The 9,648-nt window shown below is 39.4% G+C and overlaps 1 long non-coding RNA gene across 1 annotated transcript; it reads left to right on the top strand.

Annotated features, from left to right (window-relative positions):
* Nucleotides 1–214: 214 nt before the first annotated feature.
* LOC116992538 lies at nt 215–3,417 on the top strand. Its single transcript, XR_004417070.1, has 2 exons — nt 215–985; nt 1,453–3,417. It is a non-coding gene; the product is annotated as an uncharacterized LOC116992538 (long non-coding RNA).
* Nucleotides 3,418–9,648: the final 6,231 nt, after the last annotated feature.

The following is a 9,648-nucleotide window of genomic DNA, read 5'->3' on the forward strand; positions in this document are numbered from 1 at the left end:
TTTCAAAAATTTTCTTTTTAATCCAGAACCAGACACACCATACTTTATAAAATAAATGAATTGAAGGCTGCTTGTGTTTGTTATATGCTCTGCAGTAGTCAAATGACTGTCAAAAAGAAAAAAATAATGTACTTGAAGAGAAAATACCTTTCTACTAAAGAAAATTAAGGTTCATATGTCATTGAAGTTTATTAAAACTGGGCTCAATGCCATGTTTTGTCTTGATCCTTCAGATTTCAGTAAAAGATTGATTTTTCCCTCCAACAATTAAACTTCCCTGCTATTCTTACAATTGTGCAGAACGATACCAGTTAGATTAGTGATAAATTGCTTAATTTTTTTTCTGAGCATGATGTCTGTTGATTTTGTAACACTAAGCATTTTCTTTTTTTGTCTGTCATGTATTTTTGGCTGTTTAAGCCATACAGAGGCATGTCATGTATTTGTTGTACGACAAATTTGCTATTCTTAAGGAAAACCACACTGGTTGTGTTGGAGGTAGAATATGTGGACGTGGGCCACTATTCTGTGGCTTTAGCTTCAACTTTTTCTGGTCATTGCATACAAAGAAAAAAAATTTGCAGACAAAGCTATTTCTGTGAAAAACGGAGATATTTCTCTTTGCATGGAGAATAGAACAAAGCCTCCAGCAGAAAACTTAGCAGTGCTGCATAAAAAGAAGTTGTATGTGATTAAATGAATGAATGCACAGTTTATTTTTAACCCTTGTGAAGAACAACCTGCAATAACCCTTTTACCCTTTAGCTTTATGCCCACTGTTCTTGTCTTCCTCTTCCATGCTTTTTTTCACCACTTTCTCTGAGTGCTTAATTGGAGACCTTGGAGGAGATACTTCTTCTGGGCTGGCTCCCTGGGAGTTGCAAGAGGGACAGAGGGACAGAGAGCTACAACTCGAGAGGGCAGATCCAGCAGGTCCTAAAACACATGAGAGCTCCAAGAGAACTGGCTGAATTCTCCTCTAAAGGTTTCTGGCATTATTTTAATCAGAGAATGAAAGTTTAAGCCAGCCCATTTTTATGCCTACGAAGATGGTTTCTGCTTGGACAGAGCAGTATGGGCATAAATAATCTGTCCCAAACTGGTGAAGTAATTCATCTGGGCTTTATCCAGTCAGAGATCTGGTTGTTAATAGCAGTTGAGAAGAGCTTCAAAGCAGTTATTTCCCACTTAAATTTTTCAGCCTAACTATGAAGGCTTAAAAATTTATAATTCCCAGATGGCATGAGAGGAGCTGCAAATAAAATCCTTTTTTTCTTCTCCCTTCACGTCTGTAGATTTAAGTAAAACATGAATAGCCAGTTCAAACTGGGCATCTAATCTTTAAACTGATACAGTTACATCCATTTTTCAATCCTATGTCTAGCTGTAAGAAAGCTTGTAAGCTGATTTGGTGAGTCCCCTATCCATAGTGACTGCTGTTTTCTCACACAGGCAAAATCCACGACCACAGAATCATTGGATCATTTAGTTTGGAAAAGACCTCTGAGAACATCAAGTCCAAGCATGCACCCAGCCCCTCCATGTTCACCGATAAACCATGACCACATCCACATGCTTTTTTGAGCACTTCCAGGGATGGTGATTCCACCACCACTTGGGCAGCCTGTTCCAATACCTGATCACTCTTTCACTGAACAAATTTTTCTAATATCCAATCTAAACCTTCTCTGGCACAGCTTGAGGCTGTTTAGTTTAAACCTGTCACTTGTCACTTCGGATAAGAAACCAATCCCCACAACCTCCTTCCAGGAGATGTCAAGAGAGAGCATCCCACTGAATCTCCTCCAGGCCAAACAACCACAACTCCCACAGCCACTCCTCATAAATCTCACTCTCTAGACCCTTCCTGCTCCATTGCCCTTCTCTGCACCCACTCCTGCACCTCAGTGTCCTTCCTGAATTGAGGGGCCCAGAACTGGGCACAGGGTTCAAGGTGTGGCCTCTCCAGTGCTGACTGCAGAGGGACCAGCACTGGCCTGCTCCTGCTGATCACGGTTTCTGGTACAGAACATTGGCCTTTTTGGCTCCCTGGGCTGGCTCACGTACAGCAACTGTTGATCAGCACCCCCAGGTCATTTTGTGCTGGACCCTTTTCCAGCCACTTGCCCCAGTTGTGGTGCTGCATGGGGTTGTTGTGACCCAAATGCAGGACATGGCACTTCACCTTATTGACACTCATACAACTGGCCTCAGCCTGCTGATCCAGCCTGTCCAGATCCTTCTGCACATCCTTCCTACTTTACAGCAGATTGGCACTTCCCCCCAGCCTGGTGTTGTCTGGAAGCTGACTGTCTTCAATACCCTCGTCCAACTCATTACTAAAGATATTAAACAGGACTTTTCCCAAAACTGAGCCCTGGGGAGCACTGATGGGTCTGTGGTGGGAGTCAAAGACTGCACGGAGAATTCACTGTTTTTTCAATACATGCTGTTAAACCTTAATGCAGTTCAACATTTTTGCCTCTGTCCTACTGATGGGAAGGTAAGAAATTTCATGTCTTCCTAACATTAGTAGTTGCTGCAGTGGCTGCTGCCCTCTCCTGCCCTTCTCTGCAGCACCTTACATGTGTTGAGAATTATGGCTCTACACAGGGAAAGCATTGCTGTTCACACAGCTTGGTCTCTGGGTGTTCCCTTCCAGTTAGTGTAGCTGTAAATGTCTTCATTATCTATATACACGTATAGAAACCACAGTACAGAAATTCCTCCACAGGCCAAGTACCAAGAGACAAGGAATGAAGGAGTGAGCTGCTTTGTCTCACATTTCTTCAGAGCTGGGGGTACTTCAGAGCTGTGAGAGTTTGAGCTGGAGAAAGCTTCCTGAAGATAAACTGATCTTGCAGGGGTTGGGATTGCTGGCTAAGAGATAGCAGATGCCTCTGTTTGGAAAGTACTCTCTAAAGAGCATTTCAGAATCTTAGGTTGTTGCAAACCTTCAATTTACAATCCCTGTCTACAAAGTCTCCCATATGAAAAGTCTAAGCCTTGCATTAGTAAAGCAGACCTGTGTATAGACTGGGCACAGAAATTTTCATCCAGAATCTACGTTGTCTTGTGTATTATTAATAGTTCATTTACAAAATAAAAGTGGGAATATCAGCTGAATTCCTTGGGATTTTTTTATTTATTGTAAAATTCAGATGGCTACAAGACAATTACAATAAGATAGAAAACCCAAAAAATTGACACTGCAGCAAATGCCAATACGATCTTCAGTGAGTGGAACCATGAGGCTCTTCTAGGCTCATGCATATTCTCTTTTAAATGTATATGTGAAAATGTGTACACATTTCTTCCCTCCTTACCCAAGATATTCACAGCATTGTTACTTACGTTAAAAATTGTCTTCCTCTTCTTTTGACCATTTATTGACATAGTTCCCTTGAAATAAAGAAATAAAAAAAAAAAAAACCAAACGGAAAGAATATTGGTAAGGACTCCTGTTCTGTCATCTGGGGATTATTAGTTTACAAACCCTCAACCTTTGACCTGGCATTTTTGCTGAAGTCTGAGTGAAGAACAAGCTCCCTTTGAAGCTCTCCACATCATGTCCTGAGGAATGCAGGATCGCCAGGGCTCTGACTGCTGAAAGCCTGGATGAGTTATTGTAGCAGGTTTCACTGGCTCAGGGTGGGGGCAGGGCTCTTTCCCCCATGAACAATTAAGAGGGATCCATCTCATCCATTTTTTTCCTTTGTAAAAGCTGCCTATCTATTCTCAGCATTCATCAAGGAACCCTCCATGGACACATGCAGGCACCCAGAGAGAGCATTTCAACTGACACAATAGGATGTGCCTGGAGGTGATTATTTCTCTCTGCAGAATGCAGAGGGAGACCATACAGATGATGTCTGATCAGACAAAATCAGCCAAGAAAAGATTCCAGTTTAAAGATACAGTTTGAAAGAAGGCCAAACCCTTATTTCTTCAGTGCTTGCAATGCCTCTGTTACCCAGCACTGTCACACTCAGCAGTCCAGACAAAGGACTTGGGATTGCTTCTCCAAAAGAAATATGTTCTTCTATTTATTTTTCGCCAAGCTTGGTATAAACCATTAAAAATATAATCTTGAGTTTTTTTCCTTCTCGTTCCAAATAAGCAAAGAAGGCCGAGGGAATCTAATTTCTTATCATTTGCAAAAAACTGGTGAAATCTTGGTAGTCTAAACAGCCTTGCCAAGTTTCACAATTTCTGACACATTTCACAAGAATTCACACTACTTACAATTGTCTTGAAATCATCCAGTATTCGAGACTTCTCTTTTTTTAAGAAGAGAAAACAGTGTTTTAGCCATTATGATTATAGAGGAAAGGTAAAATATGCATACAGCTGAAGTGCACTTGAAAATGTAATAAATGTTAGAATAACCTATGTTAATTACATTAATATGTTCAGTCTGTTCCATTCCATTTTGTTCTGTTCAGCTTTACTCTATTCTATATATTTAAATTAAGACTCAACCAGGAGGTAATGTGTACACATTTTCAGTGCAAGGAATAAATTCATTAAAATAAGATCAAGATCACAAGCAGGGCATAAAAAACAATCATGCATGAAGAAATGAATGTATTCCACAAGGAGATATGCAAGAGAAACAGCAGTTTCTCAGTTGCTTCAATGTGTATCCTATATGCTACTTCAAGGAGCTAAATTCTTCCAAAAATACATGTGTCAGCAAGCATACTTATCAGAGATATGAGCTTCATTCCCATGAGCTATTGTAGATGGACAAAAGGTATTGGATAAAAACAATAAGACCTATTTTTTGGAATAACATTATATTTTATAGCCACTTTATTACTGAAAAAAAAAAATTCATACTTGTTTTATTCTTTCCTAGTTTGAAAAAGGATTCTAACAAGGACCTAGCAAGTGTATCATACTCTTAAAAATCTGGAACTTACTGAGTGTGAGAGTCCCTTTTTGAAAAGAAAACAGAGTACTTTGGTAAGAAAAAGTACTTCCAATTTGTCCCTGTTTTAATCTAAAGGGAATCCTAGTTTAAGGCACGACAATACACGAAGTTAAAAGACACAGGGGCGGTGGGCACAGGAGCCATGTGTGGTGGGACCAGCACACCCCTGATGAGGCTGGGGCGAGGCATGGCCAGGTGTGCACAGACAGCTCGGGTGGCTCCCCGAGCCTGGGACACCACACACAGGATATATTCCACAATGCATCCTCTTCCCTCCCCACAGCTGCCCTCCTAACAGCTGCCAGGTGTAATAAGGCTTCCAATCTGTAGCACACTCTGAATGACCAATCATCATATGTTTTACCCAGGAGACATCCCCAAACCAGACAGAAATTCCCTGTGTTGCACAAGACAACTTCACTAATGCACTGAGGCTGAAATGGAGACTGCAGCCAAATGTGGTAAAAGACGGAAAAAGTTTTAAAATCCAGCACATTTGGGAGCACTAACAAATGATGCAAACGTGTCCATGAGCGCAGCTGAACACTTTTTAACCAATGGAGAAACTGGGAATAATAGCAATATCCCAGAAGGCAAGAAAACTCCTTATCTGCTAGGATTATTTCATATTAATGTAACTCTGATTTATAAAATCCAAACAAAAAAATAAACAAAATGTTTGTGCTTTCTGGGCAAAAGTGCAGTTCTTGTCAGAAAGGGGAAAAACAAAGGCAGTAGCTTCAAAGATAGAGAGTTTTCTGGTAGATAACTATAATGCATTGATTTCTTTCTTGACCTTGTCCCTGTGACACAGTAGGTAGGAAGATGCATGAGGGAGTGAAATTTGTTGGCTGGGTTATGGTCTCTGCCATTACCACCATTGCTTTAAAAAGATAAAAGACATGAAAGACTCCTGTCTTTGTTTTACCATCAAATGAAGACTGATGATGGCTTTAAGGTATGATATGGGCAATGTGGAAGTATTGTCTGGAAGTGATTCTGGAATCAGAATTCGTTCTACCTGACTTGGAATGTCTGCCATAAGAACATTGGCAGTACCTGGGTTGCTCACATATTCCTCTTCTCACAGTCAAAGAAAGGCACTTACGGCATGTAGAAACACACCTTTTTAAAGGAATTACCTATTTCCACATGCATTTCACCTGTTAAGTCCTTCCTAGGTAAGATAGCAAAATGACCAACTCAGATGCAAACATCTGCATCTGGTCAGATAAATCTGAGCATCCTGTTAACTGAATTTCTAGTGTAATGTGGAAAGGAAATGCACTGATGTCTGCAAAAGGATGGAAGGGTTTAGTAGGTAATGAATTTTCAAATACGCCTACCTCATTTGAGAGTACACAAACCAATTTACAGGAAAAAAGTCTTCCTCCCTTCAGAATTTTATCATGAACACAGATCATATCAAGAAGAAATAAGTCCGTGGCTGTTGTGGTCCTGAATTGCTTATACAATTTTTCATTTTCAAAAGCCTACCTGTTCGTCCACAGTTTTGTTTGTTTGCTTTTGGTTTGTCTTTGTGTGTTTTTTTTGGTTTGGTTTTTTTGTTTGTTTTTTTGGTTTTTTAATTTTTTGTTTTGTTTTTGTTTTGTTTTGTTCCTGACATGCTGCTTGATAACTTCAATTTGTGATTACTATCTCAGTTTAAAACCAGGAATCCCAATGGAGCAGACAAATGGTTGGTGTAACTCACAGTGTTGCATATATTGGATATGGTTTCTGAGTGTGGAATTTTTACTGTGACACAGAGAATGCAGCTCTGCTGCTATGCCTGCCCTGAACCATTGGATGCAGATTCTGGTGTCCTTATTTGTCTTATCACGCTTGTCACTGAACCATTCCTGTCCTACACTTAGACTTGTAAGAACAATGTACTTTTTAAAAATGCAACATTCATCATCAAAAAGTACATGTACTTTACACAGTTCTATAGCAAGTCCCAAGATATTTAGGCTACTTTTCATTCTCATCTCAAGGCAGTTTTTTCATATCTTCCCAATAAACTTTTTTGTATTATTCTTTGCTTAATATGACTATACTAAGAAACAGAAAAAAATCAATATGGACTGGTTAGAGCATAACACTTAATAATATTAAAGAGTTAAAAGCAGTGTAAAAAACAATTTAAATGGAAGAGGCCAGGTGAAAAAGAAATACAGTGCATCATGCACAGAGAATGCGTTTATTGGAGTAGTCCCAGGTCCAGATCAAAGATATGGCAATAATGGCTGGAAACCATAAAGTGTTTTCAGGGCCATAAATGTTTCATAAATCCGTGTGAGGACATTTAGGACATTTGTTTTCAGTATCACAATAAAAGATGAAAAAACACCCAACTAAACCAAAAAACCCCAACACAGACTAGAAATGGTTAAACCTCTGATCAAGATTTCCTATGTCCTATTAAGCCCTAGAAGACAGTTGTTTCAAGTACAAATTCTAATGTGAAGAAAAAAAAATAAAAATAAAAATCTTGGAATAAATGCTGTCTGCTGAACAGCAGCCAAAAACTGCATCAGGAGATTCAGTATCAGAACCATGAGCAATCTCATGGGTGCACAGCAGATCAAAGGAACAACTTTGAAGCAAGACCTTGTGACCTGGAGTTGCCTTTGGCAGGCAGGGGAAAGAAGACCAAAACAAGAACCTGGGCATGCTGAAAAGTTCTCTAGAGTAGGGCATAGATAAAGCCTTACCAGCTGTGTTGACTTTGGCTGTGTCTATATGTGATAACTAGAAATTAATAAAGCTGTCAAAAGAAAGAATGTGGAAGACAAACTGAAAAAGTCTGGTGTTGAGATTTATACTAAGCTGCCAAGGTCACTTGGGCTACTGGAATCAAATGTTAGGGGAAGGGGACTTACTTCTGAAATATTTCTGCCCTAGCAATGGGCAAAAACATGGATGAGCAACCCAGATGAAGGAAAATTATGTACTCTACCAAAGCATGAGGACCTGCACACACAGGAGATTGTCTCTCTTCAGGTATACCCCATCCTGCTCCTTGCATGGCCACAACTTGGACCAGGGCTGTAGGAACTCATTTTTGCAGCTGTCTTGTAAATCACCATGTTAAATATCACTGTCCCCAGACGAAAAGACACAACCTGAAGGATCATAAGCCTAGCTACACTGTTTTTATTATATTTTTGCAAGGTAGATTTCCCATTTCCTATCCTCTCCTGTCTTTTATCACTTGCTTCTCTTCTTGATACCAAAATAGAAATATTTCTGCTTGGGGATTTTATCAATTTATGTACCAAAATTTCTTCTTGGCCAAAACATTTCTTTTGCACTTGATGTCTACTGAAAGACAGAGACTATTGTGACTGAAATAAGGACAGTCAAGTCAAGGCTAGATAAATTATTGCTAGACCTAATTAGATTAAAGGTACTATCCTGAATTTGAAAACTATTACTTCATGGTATTTCAGATTTTAAGTCATTTCACCTAACATGAGAGAGACTTTCAGGGGCGGTTTGTCACTTCAAAAAATAAGAATTTAGCTCAAGTGGAGCAACTGTGGGAGAGGAAGACAGACTTGGATAGTGCTTCATTGGAATATAGATTAAACATAGTTATCAAGGTCAAACACTGATTTTTTTATTCAATTGAAGTAGAGTGAAATGTATTATCCTTAAAAGTCCAGCTACACCCATTATGGAATTTTTTCAACAGTTTCCTTCAGCTGCTCTCTGGAGCTGAGAAAAAATGTATGCTGAACTATTTGGAAACGTTCCCTTGAAAAATACCAACAAACATTTGTAAATCCAGTAAATTAAAGTCAGCATCTGCTATCTGAAAGTCTTCATATGTGATGAGTATCTTGAAAACTCAAAACTAACACAAGATATGGTTTCTCAGTAGTTCTGACTGGAGTTTTATCTGGTCTGCAGTCAAAAGTTGCATTGTTCAGACCAGGCACCCTCTTTGCACATTTGGTATTGCTATGACTAAATAGGCTGGGGTTATTTATTTTGCAGGAAGTTTAGAAAAAACCCAAAAATTTCCATGAAAGGACTCTTCAGTTTCTGTCCAGTACTAGCAGAATGAACTCTGTCACCAGTTATCATAAAGCTCCTTTGCCCAGTTATCTCCTGGCTCATTTTGAGATCTGGCCTCATCTCCATTGTCTGCAAGCACAGGCCAGCAGTCAGATGTCTGATACCACTCTAGTCTTGTATCTCTTTTCTTATGGCTTTACTTCAGTTATAAGGAGCCTGTGCACATCTGAAGCATAATCACCTTTGCATTTGTCTTCACAACTCTGTGGAGATAAATAAACACACACATAGCAGTAACTACACCAGCCTGAGCAAGTGGGGACCAAGCACAGTCACTGTGCAAACATCTCAGCAGAAACCACAGGGGTTTGCCAACCTATTCAGCAACCAGAAGAGTCCAAGCCCCTGTTTGAGGAATAAAATCCTCACATTCAGTAAGAAGTCTTAAAATGTCATTTTTTAAACCTCAAAATTATCTTGCTCAGCTCTGTTAATTTCAGCATTTAGGGGTGTGCTGAGTTTAGAGATGGCTATACCAAAACTCCACTAGAAAAAAAAACACTCACATGAAATTCAGAGACAACTAATGCCAGGAAATCTTACAGTAATGTTTGTCCCTTGAAGATATATAAGAAGACTCTCAAATCACAGAATTAAAAATTAGTGGAATGAAAAACATCCAAGTA

The sequence above is a fragment of the Catharus ustulatus genome, chromosome 2 (assembly GCF_009819885.2).
Source record: "Catharus ustulatus isolate bCatUst1 chromosome 2, bCatUst1.pri.v2, whole genome shotgun sequence".
NCBI classification, from domain to species: domain Eukaryota; kingdom Metazoa; phylum Chordata; class Aves; order Passeriformes; family Turdidae; genus Catharus; species Catharus ustulatus.